Here is a 19506-nt window from a genome sequence, read left to right on the forward strand (position 1 = left end):
GCTGCCAGTCATCAGACAGAAGAGCAGCCCTCTCACACGGCTGCTTCCCAGACACGTTATCAAAGCCTTCCCACGCACCTGACTAGTAAGCCAATTTTCACCTCTGCACCCACTATTATCTCAGAGCCGAAAAGTGATGTCACCCTATGACATGACATTAAATACTTAGCTGAAGTAGCACGTCTTTCTCAGTTGCCTATGTCTGCTGAGGTGGTAGCCTAAGTTAGAGAAGCTTCAAAGCGCTTTTTCAGTATTAAACCATCATACTGAATCAGAGTGGGAAAGTCAGCCTCCCATAGCTCAGACATGGATATGCTTACCTCCCTACATTCCCCTCTGGGGCCAAAACAGGTGTTGCTTGCTAATGAAATTGCTGAGATTTAATGAAGTTTAATATACACACACACGCAAGTGTGATGACTCAAGAAAGAAATTTTATTTTTGAGACAACTATTTCTAGGGCCTCTGTTCTGGTTTGGGTTTTCTCTCCTCCTCCCCACCCTGGCCGAATACTTGGCCTCCTCCGTTAAATCACGTCAGATACCTCGAATTAGATAATCAAAATCTTAAACACCCCCAATCTCTTGTGCACTTCAAAATTCTAGCTCTTCACATGAAGAGCATTTGTTGGGCGGTGTTATTTAGTCCCATTTAGATTTCAGCATTCTCCAGCTGGTTTGTATTGTCCTGGGAGCCAATTGTCAGTGTGGCACAGCTATTGCAAACCTTCCTGTTCTCCCTGCAGGGAAATTTCCTCATTTTGAAAGCATGTAGGCATAAGAAACAGGCCAGCTACCCCTGCTGACTACCCTTCCCATGAAATCCAGAGTTATTTCTACCAACAGAGCTCTGGAGGAACTTTTTGAGATGCAAGGTTTTACTGCAAACTTCTATGGCCCAGAAGAATACCAGGATATTCCTGACATGTCCATGAAGGTACATGAGCATGGCACCAACATGCATGGAAAAAATGACATGTTTAACTGCTAATCTCAACCTTTCATAATTCCAGAGCTGATTTAATCATCCGAGCCAATGGTTTCAGGGCCAAATTAAATGACAAAGGTGACAGAAGGGCCCATTGCTGCTTCCCTAAATAGTTCAAATTGTTTTGACCTGTCACAGCAGATCAGGATGAAGACTTTAGGCTAGAAAGATAGCCATGAAGATCAAACAGGAGTGAGGGTAGGAGAGAAATAATGTGTATGTAATCCTAGGCACTCTACTGTGACAAGACCTTTAAAATTTAATTCTTAAAGTTACATGAAGTGGTTTTAGGGATCAAATAAGGGAACAACCATTAGACTCACGTGGGTCTGTCACCTTGCCAGAGTCCTATACCAGCTCCCCTGTGCCTGGTGCAGGAGCCAAGCAATGACCACAAGACTGACAGCTGTCACCTCTCTGCTTCATCCTGGCTGGCAGGAAGGTCCCTGGAGTGGAAGGATGACAGTGTGGTCCCAGGGCACTGCTGACACAGGAGGGGACAGAAGGAAACCATCATGACAGGTCCATGGTCACGCATGTCACAGCTTCCACCTGTCACCTCACCAGGTGCCATCTCACAAGTGATGCTGAGGAAACACAGAAACCGAAGGTGAAATGTGCAATATTCAATATGTGAATATTCAATACAATTGAACAAAATGGTGCAGGAAATGCTATTGCCCTTATTGGTGCAATATTATCGTTATGTGAGCAGAATATAGCTCTAGATGTCAGACACGCTGATTTTGTCCTGTGGAAGTTGTCTAAGAAGTCAGTTTAGCCACATCCTTGCTGCACAGGAGTGCTGCTAATCCTGCCATTTCTGAGCCCTGCTACAGAATTAACCTGTGGGAAAACACGTTAATGCAATTCAGCTCTGGAAACTCTATGGCCAATTTGAACATTTTCAAAATTAAGTTACCACCATTTAGCATCTAGTTATTTATGTCCTTGAGGGAAAGTTTTTATTAGTATAGGGTGAAGGTATTAATATTTTAAAGGCAAAAGAATGACCCAACTAATAGTTCATAAAATGATCTTTCCAGCTTGCCTTGAATCATACTGCAAAAATAATATAATAAAAAAAGTGTTACAGGACCTTGATCAAACGTGACCCTTCAGGGCTAAGGAATCTCGTTTTCCTGCACACAGATATGGTTCATTCAGTCCCGCAGGCTTTCATACTACATGAAGACGTCAATATTTTCTGCAGAATTAAGCATAGCAATTAAATAGCTACTCTGCTGTGGCACTGTGGGAAAACAGAGTTGGAAGAGGTTGTTTCATAGAGACATCTAGTCCATCCCTAACCAAGGATCAGCTAGACTTACAGTACACCTGTTATGAATGAATGCTTCCCTCTGCAAGAGCCCAGGTTGCTCTAGGAGCAATACCACACCTGGATCAGGCTTAAAATTCCTTTACATGTCGTTTCCTTCTTCGCAGGAATGTGAAGTAAATTAATGAAGACTAAACCACTTCCCTTGTCAAACAATTGTTAGGAAACAGCAACAACAAAGTGGTTTAACAAGACAAGAGCAACCAAATTCACTCACAAGCAGTCTGAAGAAGCAGGTTTGCTCACTTTTGAGGTTCTGACATTAAGCAAATTGCTCTCCAGCCACAGTTAACTGGTCCCACTCACAGACTTCAGAGGAATGCCAGTGAAGTCTCTTGGAATGTTTCAAGCTGAGATGTGCAGTGCTATGGGAAGATGTAGTAAAGCAGAGAGAGAAAATGAGCAGATCCTCCAGAAGACTCCCTACCTGCTGTGACTAATACTGGTCTTTCGAAGCGCACACACATGGTGTGAAGAAGAGGCAGTGACAGACATGCGTAGATGTGTCACGGTAGAGATGTGTCACAGAGCAAGTCAACTCGATTTACTTACCATTGGTTTTTGAACCCCAGTGAACAAAAGCTTGTGCAGCAGTTGGTCAGTGGTGGGATGGCCTGTGGACAGAGACAGCAGAAGCAAGCTTGGTCTCACATAGTGTAGATTGAATGCAGATAACCTAAACACGTATGAGACTTAGAGGAAGGAAGTTGCTGTATGTGAGTAGCAACCCTCTCTACAGCATAAAGCCTGGATGGGTAAAGTCTGATCGATCAGTGTTTTTACATCTATTTAGATAGATTGAGCTGCTCAAAAATTGAAAAAAAAAAAGTTATAATGGTGCAAACTCAAAACCCATTACATCTAAAAGCTTTATTTGGTGCTTCTGCCACTGCTAGGTGCTGACACGATGAGACTTCTACCCACTTGTGTGTATGCACTGAGGTTATTACACCTTCACAGTTCACAGAGTAGTTAAATTACTTTCCCAGGGTCATATAACTCATCTTTGTCAGAACTGAGAAAAGAAGTCAAGTGTTCTCATTGCCATCCTAGACTCCAGACTAGTAGATTTTGTGTTTCCCTCTACTTTACTAGCTTTTGCTAGGAGAAATGTAAGAGCATTTCATCCTGCATTTTATGCAAGAAAGGAAGCAGAAATTTGAATAGTTGCCATCTGTTGGAGTTCTTTGATTTATTGCTTTCCAGCCTCAGCTGAAGATCAAACATTCTCTAGAGAGAAACATTTCCTTAGGTTGCTGTACTGTTGTGTGTGTCTCCGCTAAACTAAGTCACAAGGACATGAGCAGAGAACATTAGCTTTCTTCACCAGAATAATTTATACCTTTGATTCAGTAGTTATAACCGGTCATCCAAAATATATTGTTGCTTCCATCCTCTGGCAGCAATTTTTCATTCAACTAGCGTCAAATACAAAATTGAATAAAACAATTATGCTTTGTAGTTCCCTTCCTGGTTTATTATATTTTCTCAGAAAGGGAGTCTCTATCCATTAAAAGCATACCCCTTTCTTTCTTCAAAATGTCACACAGACAACAGTAATTTTATGGCATTTCAGCCCATCTGTCTACATTTTTTGAAATAAGTTTTGCACTTCATGTATTTTCATTTCCTATCCAAATTGAAAGCCAGATCATTCTTCAGATAATTACTACTACTGTTTCCTTCATATTATATACTTCTTTTCCATGTCTATCTAGCTGTGTCTTCATTTATAGGTTTAACGTTGATCAAACACAAAGTACTATGCCACTACTAATTTTACTTCAAAAAGGGATTTTCACAAAACCCAACATGAATATCTATGCATAAAGTATTTTACTTTTCCATTCATTTTCTGTACTCACTCAGTGCCTCTGGTATTATTGGAGATCTTTGATGCTTGAATTAACATTGTTTCTTTGCACCCAGATTCGTCTTTGTCTCAGGTACCAAGTGCTGGTTATAGCTGAGAGAGATAATTCATGGGCCTAAAGGACAGTTTGTGGCAGACTCCTACCCAGAAGAGTAGTGTGTTTCCTACAAAACAAGGAAAACAATGTCAATAGTTGGATCAAGAAATACTTGAAAATTATGCATTTTATGTGTGTTCTCTGTCTATCTAGAATAAAAAGGAAAAATTGTTACTTCCAAACCAAATAATAAGAGGTAGTAATAATATGAAAATTTACAAGAGTAATCTGTAAAAAGATAGCCCTGAAAAGATCAGGTTGATGCTGACTATGACGCTACATTTTTTATTTTTTTTTTTTTAAATCACATGAAAATACAACATGTGGCTGTATATCACCTGTGAGTGTGATATGGTCAGTGTTTTTACCAGCATGAAACAGAGCTCTCAGCCTTACACCTCAAGTTGCCCCTCTCAGATCCAAGGCTTTGGTAGAGAATAACACTACCCTGTCTCTCCTAGCTCAGGTCATTGCCCAAGACCAAGGCAACCCAATATAACCATCCTAAATCCTCTCCTGTGAGGGCAGGCTGAGACAGTTGGGGTTGTTCAGCCTGGAGAAGAGAAGGCTCTGGGGAGACCTTATCGTGGTCTTCCTGTACTTAAAAGGGGCCTATAAGAAAGACGGGGACAGATTTTTGAGCAGGGCCTGTTACAACAGGACAAGAGATAGTGGTTTTAAACTAAAGGAAAGAAGATTCAGACTAGACATGAGGAATAAATCTCTTGCGATGAGGGTGGTAAAATGCTGAAACAGGTTGTCCAGAGAGGTGGTAGATGCCCCATCCCTGGAGACATTCAAGGCCAGGCTGGACAGGGCTCTGAGCAACCTGATCTAGTTGAAGATGTCCCTGCTCATTGCAGAGGGGTTGGGCTAGATGACATTTGAAGGTCCTTTCCAACCCACACTATTCTATGGTTCTAAAATAAAGTGCCATATAATTCTATAACAGAGAGAGAAAAGACTTAACCCACACCTAGAAGTTCCTTGCATGCTTATCTGGCAGCCTTCCATCCTTCAGAAGAGACTTCAGGCAAGTCTGGCTGCCTGTCCCTGCCACCGGCCCCTCTCACCACATCCTGGGCAGCATCCCCCATGCTCCTGCAAGCTGTGACTCTCCTACCATCAGAAAAAGGGTAACTCAGATGGCTCTTGCATTAGCCTCTGAGATACCACAGAGCAGCATGGCAGGGAGAGGGCTGGGCTTTTTTTGCCTCTGTGCAGCCTGACAGCCATGCCTTGAAGGCAACCCATTTTTCCTTACATTAAACATATTTACAGCAGTGAGACAAACATGTGGAGTATTGATCCAATGTTAATTCCCATCTGTACCAGTGCCATGTTGAGGAGCACCACACCAGATGGCTGTTTCACCAGGAAATGTGCCAGTGCAGAGTGCAAAGAGAGTTCCTGTCCTCAAATCCATCAAGAAAGAGCATTGAGATGGAAGGATGTTGGTCCAGAGGATAACAAATAATCTTGGCACTCCAGCAGATTAACTGTTGGCAGTTTCAGATATATTAGGCATTTGTAGGCAGTATGGAAGGGGAGATCTGCTTGTGGAGGGATTTGAAAGATGATGCTGTTTGTGGCTTTTAGGTGGTGCAAAGACAAAACAGTGCAGGCAACACCAAAAATGTTCCGTGCTTCTCCTCCTTTAGCTAGGACAGCAAGGAAAACTCAGGTCTTGGTGCTCAAGACACTGAGCTAATGGAGACTTTTAAAATCAACAGCAAGTTTCCAACCAACCTCAGTGGACTCAAAGGAAAGGACTTTAACAGCACACCATCTAAACCAAAATTTGAGCCCATGTAGCATTGGGTCCAACCACAACTTCTGTCTTTTTATCCTGGCCCAAATATCTCACTGCATTTAGTTGTCTTTGGGACAAAAATTGCCACATAATTACTGACAATTCTTACATCTTCTGTACTCTTACAAGGGTTCATTTATTGCATTAAATACATTGACAAAATCTGTAATGCAGTGCTTCTCATCACCAAAATACTGCCCTACAACAAGAATGAAAACTCCAGAGGGAGCCTCAGAACAAGAATATTCAACCCAATCTTTCTATAAATACCCCACATATTCCATTGTCTCCTCCAGAATAATTTCAAGGCAGCGATACCATCATTACTATGTTCAATCAAACACAGCAGTGACAAAACTATCTGGGGTAGGAAATAAACATGAGAACCCAAGGCAAACTCTAGAAGATGTTCTTTGTTAGTCCTTGCCTTACATTTCCATTTTCTCTGGCAGAGTTAAACTTACTGTGAATGATTGCAACAACTTGGAAGTATTCAGTTTCTTCATCAGAATTAAATTTCCGGGAGGAAACATGTCAGAACTACAGGAAGGATGAGGATGGATATTGTGTGGGTGACCAGCAGTGAGATCCCGTTCACATCCCATGCCTACACATTAATTTAAAATTCTGAAATAAATTATCATCAAAGCATCAATTGTTGGTGTTTTGAATGTTATAATTAAGTCATTGTTTTTCATCTTCTGTGGTTTGGGAAACTGTTGTCACTTCAAATCTCTCTTGTTTTGTGCCAGAGATTTCTAGTCGACATGGATCTGGGATGTTAATGTTTACATTTGTATTCACTCTGTGAACAGCCAAAATGTTCACCTCCTATGAATATGTAGTCTATAAAAATTCAGAAAACATTTTTCACTTGAAGGCCAATAATTGCAATAATTTATTCACCAGAAGAGCTGAAGTATACGTAGTTGAGCAAATATCTATCTATCCATCTAGTTACTTGCACAACTTCTTTAACTGCACATAAAAGTTGTGAGAAACATCTTACTGCATTTAAGCTAGTGTGAACTTCTATGAGGACTGGTAAAGGTGAAACACAGCAGAAGACAGCAGCCAGGAGATACAGAAGCTGTTAAGGACTTCACTTTCCACTGGAAAAGAACCCAGAAATGCTATTTTTGTGCTTTAAATCTTACAAAAACATGGTATATTTTACCTGGAGATTTAAACAGTAGAGAAGTGGTGGCAAACCACAGAGGGGGGCTGGGTAACCTTGTAGTGGTATACAACAGAGAACAGCAAGTGTCTCTAACATGCAGCTGGGCAAGTTGGTGGTACCATACAGGTCTTTGCTTCCAGAGAAGGACCAACTGTTTCCAAAACCTCTGTGAGCACTAAATGAGAGTGTCTTTCATTGTAGGAGGGAGCTTCATGCCAGCTTTGCTAATATTGCTGCTACAAGCATGTAATGATCAGCTTAACCTTTCCCCAAGTACCACCGTTTTGTGCTGTCAGATTTTGGGGTCAGCCCTGATGCTGCCTACAGTTAGGAAGTCCTAATCTGCCCCCAGAGCTCAACTCTGCAGCTGGACTGTCAGTATAACTTTAGTTCACGTTAGCAACCCATGGCTATCAGCAAAATGCATGAATTACACATCCTAAAATATAATCTTTCAATCTAATTTGACAAGGTGGATTTTTCCCCAGTGTAGCAGGCTGTCCAAAGCTTTCTGGAGGTCACCTGGGGCACTGGGAGCTGATGTCCCCTGGGTAGAGTAAAAGACAGAAGTACAGGCTGATGTAAAGGAGCTGACAAAGCAGAAGCCAAATGCAATTAATATGCATCAGAAAAGGGATTTCTAGTAGAAATAGGGAAGTATTAATACTGCTGCACAAGCAATTGCTGCTGCCTCCTCTAGGGTACAGTCCACATGCCTGAGCACTTTGAAATGTCTAAGAGAATTCAAACCAGGCTGGAATAAAACCTATGAGGATAACAAGTGGAGACATTTTTATTTGGGGCCTGAAAGATCTGGGCTAAATGAGCCAAGAAAAACAAAAGCTAGGGAAAAACACCCTAGTTGCTTTTATATGGAGTTTGCCCAGCAGGAACAGTCTGGCGCAGTTGCTTGCTGTACCAGGGAACACAATGATGTGGTCCCAGGGAGTCCCTTCCATCCCTGTGTTCAAAGATTTGTGGTTCTGGATTGTCCATCTGAGGTAGTAAATCAGTGACAGAAATAATTAATTCTTAAGAGTAAGAAGATGAATGCCAACACTGAGCCATGTTGGAAACAACACTTTCTTCTCAGAAGCTCAATCTTCTGCATGAAAGAGTCAGAGACTTCAAGGATTATACAAAGATGCTCGGGAGAAAGGACTCCCCCATTCCTCTCTGGCTGCTTGTGCAGAGAGAAGCTCTACGTACAAAACCATAGGATAATGCATTATTTATATACAGAATGCAGCTCCACTAATAAACTTTTTAACATCAAAGGAAGTGCTACCAGTGGACTGCAAATTGCCGTGATTACAGAGCAATTTTCTTGTGAGTTAACTGACTCAAAATTAGATAAATAAATTTAAAGCTGTTTTCCAGGACTCCCATTTTGCAAACTCTGTGGTGATTTCTAGCAGGACAGATGAAGAACAAACAAGAAAAGGCATGCTTCTTAATTACCAGCTACAACATGATCCCTCCATCTTTACAGTGGGTATAGCAGAGCATTAGGATGTGTTCCTTGATTAGCAGAGTTGTCCACAGATACTGGCTATTCGGTCCTGATTCTGCCATGTGTGAGTGCAATCTGGCAATGTGCTGGTGGGATGGACCTGCTCTGATCATATGCAGGAGGCTCTTTGTGAGCAGACAATTGGGTAGTACTACCTGAGGCAGCTGGAACAGAAGACATAACTGGCATATCCCTCTAGATAAGACTTTTAGGGGTAGTGCAGCTGGGATGAATTAATGTTTGCTGTTTCTGTGAGGGACTGAAATGAGTTGGGGGGACCAGCCCTTTTAAGCTAAACCCTCTTTCCATGGCTCAGGATCTGTACTCTGATGCAAGAGAGTGCTCCCATGAGTTAAGTCTTTTTATATGAAGATGCAAAGGAAGTGACAAGAAATCTGTCACAGCTACTGATGAGCACAAGAGAAAAAAAAGAGTCCCTGAGGAACTAGGGACAGAGCAACTATTTAGGTTTCCTTCCAATGACTTACTCCTCTTCACAGCTCTGAGTTCTGACTTTATAACATGTCAGTGATAATAACTGCAGTTAGTTCTTCAGCTGCTCTTGGATCCAGTCTTCAAATATCTCCGTGTTTATTTGGATTCTGCTACGTTCAACCCGCGTAGCATCACATGCTGTATATAATCACATTTATTAATTTATCTGGAAAAAAAAGTCTTCAAAATCAGCAGTAAGTGCCAGATTCTTTCTCCAGTGACCAGCAGTAACGTTGCTCCATGATACTGCAACTGTCCTTCCCTGTTAGCTGGGTCCCCACAATTAACAATGAGTAGGTTTCTTCAAGACAGGTGAATGTACCACTGTAGGACAATTTTCTGAGTATTTCTAGAATCAAAGTAAACAAGAGTCTTTGATGTATTGCTATTTCCCTAATGCTGCTGTAAGCAGAAATGTCTGTATTTTTTATTGTGAATACACTACCTTCTTGGATCCAGCATGGAGAGCAGACACCACAACTACATTTGAAATACTCTCTGTTAAGTACTTTACACATCAAACAACATATTATTTGAAATATCAAATGAGACAGTTGCTGCTCAAAGGAGCTTCCTACACAAATCAAGTAGAGTATACAGATGGGACCCAAAGAACCTGATATATGTGTAGCCCATTTATTGCCTTAAGATTGTTTTCTGCTGCAGTACTTTGCTTCGAATAACCCATCTTTTGGTGAAAGACCATGATCTGCAACAAATCTGAAAGGAGGAGAATGGCAGGTACCTCTCCAAGGCCCTCAGGAGAAACACAGCAAGTATTTGGCAACTGCGGATGAAAGTCTGAGAACAGTGTGAAATCCTAAGAAAAGTTTCAGATTTGAGAGGGAAAGCATTTGACAGGTCCAAGCGGGTCAGAGGTGCACAGTAACAAAGATATCTCTGTCCAACATGAGATATCACTCTCCTGTCTTTCCAGATTGTTTTAAACATCAGTTGTTTCATGTGTGCCTTTCTGTACTATAACGTTGTAGTGAACGCTCTTGTTAGAAAGAGAGATTTCCTATGTTTTTGTTTGTTTTTCTCCAATTTAAAATACTTATTCTGCAAGCCTTTATGTTGGTGCGCTTCCATTATCCTTTCTATTTTTTGTTATATCCAGGTTAAGAGATTTATAGGGTAAGATGCTGGGGTTCCTTGCAGAGGTTATAATATTTGAGCATCAGAGGTTTCAACAACTAAGCTTGAAGAGTAATATGTTCTTGCTACTTGTTAGAGAAGTCTAAGTGTGTGCTTATCTATCTAGCCTTTTGCAACCATTTAATACTGCAGGAAAGAACTTTTATTTTGCTTTTTGACTATGTATATCACTGCATCTGTGAAACTGTTTCTTGTGGTTTTGTCCCTTATTGCCTATTAATATGGAATGAAAATCAGTCTACTCACTGCTGACAAAAGCTACTCCACTGATAACGAGGGAAAAAGATGCAGTAGACTTTTCTGTAAGTTGGGCTTGCTAACATGTTACAATGCTTCTCTACGAGGATGCTCTTCATGGTGGGAGGAAAGGGAGAGCAGGTGTTCCAAACATTGGTCTGTCTGCTTAATGTGCCAATAAATTGAGATTTATTGCTGACCTTGTTCACTAGAACAGACCAATGGAGTCGCCAGTGACAAGCATGGACATGAAGGAGCTCTCATCACAAAAGGCAGAAAACTTTTGTGTGAATCTAGTTCTCACACCAAACTAGCTCACAAGCCAACACCACAACAGAGATGCAGATCCAAAGAGAACCCTAAAGACACTCTAACGGGGTTCTGCTAACACCACTGGCACATCACTGGTTACAGGAAAACAGGCCCAGCTAGAAACTCACCAAGATGCTGGTTCCCACTCAGCCCAACCTGGTGAGGAGAATTCCCATTTTAATATTCATTTTTAATGTTTGACAGACAAATCAGCAGTAGCCCTTCACTTAATGACTTCTACCAAGCGGAAATAATAATAATAAAAATAAATTCCATTTAAATATAATTATCTCCTTCAATTCTAACTGCATCACTCGGTGTGGGACAGAGTGCCAAGGGAGGCTGCGTAGCCTCCGTTTTGTTCTCTGGCTGAAGGGGAGGGAATGCAGGCACTGCACAATTTGTTCTATGATCAGTTTTCCTCAAAGTGCAATAGTTTTGAATCTGCAATTCCTGTCTTTAGGAAGGCTGCACAGTGGCTAGTTATTACAGCTCTTGTAGAAAACAAAACAAAACAAAACCAACCAACCAGCTGCTAGTTTTCCAGGTCCCTCAAAACACATTTAGGTCAGATGGAGGGCACCAGTGTAAGAAACAGCCCACAGAACAGAAAGTGAAAGCTTTTCGGCAGGCTTCCTCTTTTATACAATCTTTGCCTATTTGTCAGCAGATCATGGGTTAAATCTTTAGTATGGACTTGGTATGGTCATGCCTAGGTCTTGGGCCTTGGCAATCACCAGAGATGCAAAACTCTTCACCAAACATGATGTCTCCAAAAAGTCTTTTCTAGAATATGCTGCTCTCCAGAAAATCTAGTGCCTCCCTGCACCTTTAATCACATTTATTACTTTTAGATATTCCTTGAACAAAGAACAAGCTGAAACCATACATTCAACAATAAGAGTATTGTTTTTTTAATGCCCAGTTTCAGGACATGGACAAGTCATTAATGTGACAGGGAATAAAGAAAGCTACAGCAGCAATACTACAAACAAAATGGAAGAATTTTGAAGATTCATTCACCTAGCACAACAAAATCTTAAGACACCTGGCTCCTTCTTTCAAAGAATGCATTTGCAAAGACTTAAACCATATGAAAACATTAAATTATGGAGCCTGTCCTATGAAAATACTTTTGGATTGCAGAATTTAGGGAAATACGTTTAATGCAATCAGAAGCTGATGAGTTAGGATTTCATTGGAGCCCAAAAAAGCTGCCAGATGAAGTTAATGACTCAGGCTAAAACCATGTTAAATTCTATATTTAGATCTAGTGCTAGTAAGCATTTCTGGATTTAGAGAAAAAATCCCGTTGCAGTTGGGGGTTAAAGATGAGATGAGGAAGTCTAAGTATTCCTTTGGAGCCCTGTCATCTCCATCCTATGAACTGGTAGGTGCCTACTGGGGTGAGCTCTCAACCCAGTCAGTGCTGTACCACATATGTATGCCCTTATAGGATCAACCCCATGCTTAACTGTTCTCTTAAAGTACTATTCCCACTCTAAAACTAGAAAGATAACCATTAATGTACTCAGCCCAATTTTAAGTGACACCTCTCTTCTCTCATTTTTCTGGCTTGAATTTCAGCCTAAATCCCAACTTAGTTTTTGGACATGGTCAAACCTAACCTTCGGGAGAAAGCTTTTACTGGCACCAACATAAAATCTAGTTCCCCTCTTCCCATGCTGCAATGAGTAATCTCAAATGCTTCTGTCATTAGAACTTAAAACCAGTTTACAAACCAAGATTTAATGGTAACACTGCTTTTAAGGATCCTGTCTTCATTTGAGCTAGGGACCAGTGCAGGATCAGGAGGCACTCCTGGGCTAAATCTCGGGTTTGGAATCAGCAAAGGCTATGCCAAAGGTGAGCTGGGTCTGAAGGAAGAAGAGGATTATGCCTGTGGCTGGGTAAAGGCTCAGGCTCTGAGCTTTAAGTGTTTTCATGCAGTGCTGCTGCGCAGGCACTTTGTGAGGCAGCAGCATCAGCATTTTCCTGCATCCTGTTGGCATGCTGCCCCTGCTGTGCCCAGGAAGATCTGGCCAGTGTTTGCCCCATACATGCTTCACCTGTCCTCTGCCTTCCACTAATGCCCTTGTTTCTGAGATACAGTAAGTGCACAGGCATGCTTTCCCCTTTATGACTCTCTGAGGTGGTTAAAAATGACATCAGCTAAAAATTCATTTAAGGGAACAATAAGGAAGTATCTGACTCGTGGGTAGGCTGAAAAATGTTGGGAAAGTTTTCCCTCGAGAACTGAAATTCCTAGTTTAGCTTCTTGCCAATTGAAATTAATGCCAGCTATAATTGCCCATGATTCATTGACACAGCTCTGTGTTGTGGCCACTTGGGTGTATTTGGCCTGTCTGTGCCATTGCGGTTTTCTTTTGTTAAGTATCAAATGGCTTTTATACTGTCTAGCAATGCAGTGCATATAACTGAAAAAGGCTCTGGAACCCAGCATCAGTAAGTGCCTGCAATCATGACTTTTTTTTTCTTTTTAGCATCTCAGCTATTTTTGAACTGAACAGAGGGTTGAATGCTATAATGTCTTCCTTCCTGTGAATACACCACTTATCTGATTACTGAATATTGCAATAAATTATGCCCCCTACAATAATTTTACATAACCTGCTGGAGATGCAGTGTAGAAAAGGGATTGTGATTACAATAGGAAGATTACAACCAAAATAGTTTACTTACAAGATATTTTCAACTCTTTCTGCACAAGTTTTTGTATACAAGTGGAACACTGTTATCCTTATTTTAGTTTCATTACTCACTTTTCAGAGATGAAATATATGCATACCAGGCATAAGCCTCTGCAGATGGCTGTATCTTGTACCTCATGCTATGGCTGGAATTAAGCAGGGCAGAAAGTGAAATCAACTCAATCTGATCAGCCTTCACCTAAAATTTGGTCTCAGGTTGGGTAGAACTTAGGGTAGTTTATCTGAATCCCTCTTGCACCTCCCTGCTTTGATCTCAGATGATACAGAAATACCTTTTCCTCTTGCAGCCTCCTAAGGGTGGGATTAAGACTATGTATGGTGGGATCAGCCAATATGCTTTGTTCACATGTGATGCAATCTGAAGTCTTTGATGCAAAAATGCCTCTCGTTCCTGGGTCAATCACCTACCATTTCCTTGAGGAAATCCATCTAGTAAGACAGCAAGCCGCTCTGTCCTGTGATCTTTGCTCCTCCTGTACTCTTGCAACCCTCGTCAGGGCCACTATGATTTAGAGCAGTGTATTATTTTTTGTAGTACTGTGATTTTGGAGTTGTGATGAAAAGGAATTACAGACAGGCTGTGGGGTCCCTGGTAACCCAATGAGACAAAGCTGGAAAACCAACTGTTTTGTCTCTGTTGGTTTGCAGTTTTATCTGCATTCTTTAACACACAATTCCTATTTACAACAGATTTCAAATACATACAATACATCCAGTCTTCAAAAAAGGCAAGAAGGAGGACCCGGGTAATTATAGACCAGTCAGCCTCACCTCTGTCCCTGGGAAAGTAATGGAACAGCTTATCCTTGGTGCCATCTCAAGGCATATCAAGGATAAGAGGGTTATTAGGGGCAGTCAGCATGGCTTTACCAATCATGCTTCACCAACCTCATAAGCCTTTTATGAGAATGTAACAAGGTGGATGGATGATGGCAGAGTGGTGGATGTGGTCAACCTTGACTTCAGTAAAGCCTTTGACACAGTCTCCCACAGCATCCTCACAGCTAAGTTGAGGAGGTGTGGTCTAGACAATAGAGTAGTGAGGTGAGTTGCAAACTGGCTTAAGGAGAGAAGCCAGAGAGTGGTAGTCAATGGTGCAGAGTCTAGTTGGAGGCCAGTATCTAGTGGAGTGCCTCAGGGGTCGGTAGTGGGGCCAATATTATTCAATATATTCAATAATGATTTGGATGAAGGAATAGAGTGTACTATCAGCAAGTTTGCTGATGACACTAAGCTGGGAGGAGTGGCTGACACACCAGAAGGCTGTGCTGCCATCCAGCAGGACCTGGACAGGCTGGAGAGTTGGGCAGGGAATAACCTAATGAAATTTAACAAGGGCAAGTGTAGAGTCCTGCATGTGGGCAGGAACAACCCCAGGTTCCAGTATAGGTTGGGAAATTACATATTAGAGAGCAGTGTAGGGGAAAGGGACCTGGGGGTCCTGGTGGACAACAGGATGACCATGAGCCAGCACTGTGCCCTTGTGGCCAGGAAGGCCAATGGCATCCTGGGGTGTATTACAAGGGGGGTAGGTAGTAGATGGAGAAAGGTCCTCCTTCCCCTCTACTCCGCCCTGGTGAGACCACATCTGGAATATTGTGTCCAGTTCTGGGCCCCTCAGTTCCAGAAGGACAGGGAACTGCTGGAGAGGGTCCAGCATAGAGCAACGAAGATGATTAAGGGAGTGGAGAATCTCCCTTATGAGGAAAGGCTGAGGGAGCTTGGTCTCTTTAGTTTGGAGAAGAGGAGACTAAGGGGGGACCTTATTAATGTTTATAAATATATAAAGGGTGAGTGCCATGAGGATGGAGCCAGGCTCTTCTCGGTGGCAAACAATGATAGGACAAGGGGTAATGGGATCAAGCTGGAACACAAGAGGTTCCACTTAAATTTGAGAAAAAACTTCTCAGTGAGGGTGCCAGAGCACTGGAACAGGCTGCCCAGGGGGGTTGTGGAGTCTCCTTCTCTGGAGACATTCAAAACCTGCCTGGACATGTTCCTGTGTGACCTCACTTAGGTGTTCCTGCTCCAGCAGAGGGATTGGACTAGATGATCTTTTGAGGTCCCTTCCAACCCCAAACATACTGTGATACTGTGATGTGGTAAGTACATGCTCCTGAGGATATAGCTGTAATTTTCCATTGAAAATATCATTTAAAACAGAAAACAAGCTTTCAGAAGTGGATTAAATCCAGATGGTGCCAGAAATTTGATGCAGTCTTGATTTTAAGTTTTCACAGTTGAGGGTGCCTGGTCTTCCAAATTTAGAAAACACCAGCATTTGGCTTAGGCATGCATATGAAATAATCCTTCTTTCGGTCCCTAAAAGTCATACGTTCAGATGCATGGAGTGCACCGCTCATGGCTGTGGAGCTGTTCCACCCATAAGGTCACACCAGCCACAGGGGTGGGAATACAGCAAAGAGGTCCTGGGGGACCCACAAGTCAGAAGAGCAGCACTGTACAAGGTGGGCTTTGCATGAACCATGTCTGAAGGCAATTCAGCTATGCTTGTGCAGCACTGCACAGACCTGCCAGGGAGTTAAAGCATCTCGTGAGTATGACTACACGGCTTCTGTGCCAGAGCTGGGACCTCTGCATGGTTTGGTGTTGCACTGCATGACATTATCACAAAGGGATGGAGCAGCCTGAAGGATCTCTACACAAGGGCAGAGAACTCTGGACAACCTGCACATGGCGCTCACCCACCTTACCAAGACACGGACAGTACTGTTGCAAGAGAGGCAGAAGAGCCGCACAGCTGTGAGTTCAAATCTGTCCACTTTAAACATGGTTCAGAAGTCATGATTAAAAAAAATAATCACTTAATCACTTAAAACCTCCAAACAGAGAAAAGGTCAACTTCAGTGGATAAATGGCTCTTACAAACATTTCATCCATTATCTCTGTGGGATTCCTTTCTTAGACTTTTATCAGTACTTGTAAACTTTGCCTGGTTCTCTGATGTGAAAATGCTTTATATATCTCTCTTACTAATTAGTGAATATCTGACAGTGTAGAAAAGACCAGCCAAAGAACCAAATCAAACCAAAACAGGTACTTGGAAAGTCAAATACTGAAGAGCAATAAAGAAACTAGATGAGTGGTGCCATTTATGATTTTCATTATTATGAGCTAATTCAGCTACATCCCAATAAATGGGAATTGCCTTGCCTTAATCTAGCAAGACATAAGCTTGCTTATCCTGTGCGAGAACTTAGGCCAGACTATGGAGGACAGACAGTGCAGGAGTGTGAATTCAACACTTGCGTTAAGGTGATTGGAGAAAAGTTATCATAAACCTGATTCTCACAACTGTATTTCAGGGAGAGTCTGGGCATTCCCCCCCCTTCCGTGAAGCCATGTGCCCACAGCAAGATTTCAGAGCCTCACTGCCGTGTCACAGGATGAGTAGCAGCTAAGATAATTTTGTCAAACAAATTCATGTCCATATAAATTACAAAGTAAAGCCCACAGCAGTATCTTTTTATAATAGCATAATGATTCTGTCTGCCAGAAATGAACGTCATTGGTAATGCTTATCTCTCAAAGCAGTTTTATGTATCAATTTATATTTCAGACACTATCTTGCAATTAAATTTCTAGGCTTCAAATGCCTGTTTTCCACTCCTTTCCCCCTTCCAATTCTATGTCCTCCAAGATTAACAAAATCCCCCCTGTGCCAGCAAATTAATCACACTACAAAACTAAACTGTTCATTACAGCTGCAGCACACCACAACTGCCATTAAAAACTCAATATTGCTATTTTCTGTCTTTAATTTTATGGTGCTGTTTGCAGCAGCCTCTCCTCTAAGTATATGCAACACCACAATAAATACAGTGATAAGCCCTGAACCATGGTGGGTATTGATGTACCATGAGCCTGCAGTGGGTTACAACACCAAAGCCCTTGTCTAGTGGCTTTTTGATATCTATGGTGTGCAAATTCTCACACACACTGACACATGCAGGATTTGCCAACATCCTTCTGAGGGGTCCCGTTCCACTAGTTCATGTCCACTGATGCTTTGCTGCAGAGGACAAACAGAGATGCAGCTGCACTGCTGCCTTTAGCAGCAACCTTGCCAGTGCCCGCTCCATAATTTTCTGTCCTTTCCTTCTCTCCCTCTCCCCTCATCCCCAGAAGATCATTAGTCTTCTTCCTTCCTGATCCTTCACCTCTTTGGATAGAACTGGCTGATCCAGCAAACAGTGACAAGTTCTGCAGGATCTCCTCTGTCCTCTGCTCCAGGGTTTTGTAAGCTGGCTGGTGGCTGGCAGGCTCAGGTGTGGGTGGGCTGCCCTTCCTAACCTTGTGACCTGGGGGACTGTCCTCTGGACATTCATAACCTCAGCTCCTCAAGAGATTTCATTTTTTAAATTTAAAATTTCTACTGTTTTGTTTTGTTTTGTTATTAGGAGTGGATGTATTTTTTAACCAGATCCTATTTTAACCTTGTTCTGCAAAGGGAACGCTGTAGAGCTAGAGACAACCTTGCACTTTGTGTAGAAGCAAGATGGCGTCCCATGCTCATATAGAAAATAATGAAAATGTTTCATAGTTTTGGACAACCAGGATAAAAATACAGACTGTGTCTTATCTGTCTAGCCCTGTGCAATCAAAAGCTGAACTCCTTTACTCTATATAGAAGCTGAACTATATAGCACAATACCCTACTCCTAGACATCTCATTTCATATTTGGCAAAGAAACTAAACAAGAAAGCAAAACTACAGCCTTTAAACACAACATGGACATTAGCCCTCTCAAGAAGTGGCTAGATCCCGTGAGAGTCTATGGAAAATGTAGCAACCCTATCAACAAATCTCCTCAAACCCTGCAGTTTGCCTGAGTCAGCTATTGCGTTAAGCACTAGAAGGAGCCCTCAGGCTTACGCACCTCTGATTTACATCTGAATTATGCATGGGTTTAAATATGTGAAATGAACCCTGGTCTCCAGGTCTTGCTGCATTAAGAACCCCTTTATATAGCTTAAGCAATAAGGTCTTAATGTGAGGGCAGCATAGCTTTGAACTTAGCCCCTATACAAGGTACCTGGGCTAGTATCGGCTGCGGTCCTGACTTGATGAAGTCAATGAAGCCAGATCTTTGATGCAGGACTTCCCACCATGTCCTGCTCTTACCCCAAGGTGCAGATGAAAGGCACAGCAGGAGGTACATCCCTGAAGAGTCATCTGTCTTCTGAGGAGCTGTGGGAAATCACCAAGACTCAGGCAAACTCAGCTCTCCTCCAGGAAAAGCATCTGCCACATAATTTAAAAGAAGCTTCTTGCCTTCCACCACTCCTTACTTCAATGTGCAAAGGGGAAGACAATGAAACTGCCAATGAAACTTGCTCTTCTATAGCATACAAATACCTAAGTATTGCTTACAAAATAATTGTGTTAATAATCTTGTTGTTTTTCACTCAGATAGTATAGAATAGCAAATCAGCCCCAGCATTCAGATCTGAAATAGTCTCCAGCACTCAACTTCTCTGATAAAATATACATCGACAGTACCCATGCGTTACCAGCAACTTTAACTCCCAAACAAAACACTTCTCCTTACACAATCCTTTTGTATGTTTTGCATGTTGTAACCACATGGGACATATTAAATTGTGTAATGTCATAGCTCTGTTTATGAACCATAGTCATCCACTTGGCTTGCTCACAATACTCCATGTTAAAATCTACCCTGAGCCACCGAGGCATTTCTTTTTACACCCATAGGAATAGCAGCATATCTGATGTATTTTGCTCTCA

General features: G+C 42.0%; 1 protein-coding gene across 1 annotated transcript in view; it reads right to left on the minus strand.

The window, feature by feature from the left end:
- The window catches only part of MYRIP (myosin VIIA and Rab interacting protein), a 324276-nt gene that overhangs the window by 247563 nt on the left and 57207 nt on the right, over positions 1-19506 (minus strand). Inside the window, exons 2-4 of the mRNA XM_065051799.1 lie at positions 4192-4363; positions 2879-2940; positions 1311-2194 (exon numbers count right to left, since the gene is read on the minus strand). The gene's annotated coding sequence lies outside the window, so the exon portion shown is untranslated. The remainder of the gene's footprint in view (positions 1-1310; positions 2195-2878; positions 2941-4191; positions 4364-19506) is intronic.

The sequence above is a fragment of the Columba livia genome, chromosome 2 (assembly GCF_036013475.1).
Source record: "Columba livia isolate bColLiv1 breed racing homer chromosome 2, bColLiv1.pat.W.v2, whole genome shotgun sequence".
NCBI lineage: Eukaryota > Metazoa > Chordata > Aves > Columbiformes > Columbidae > Columba > Columba livia.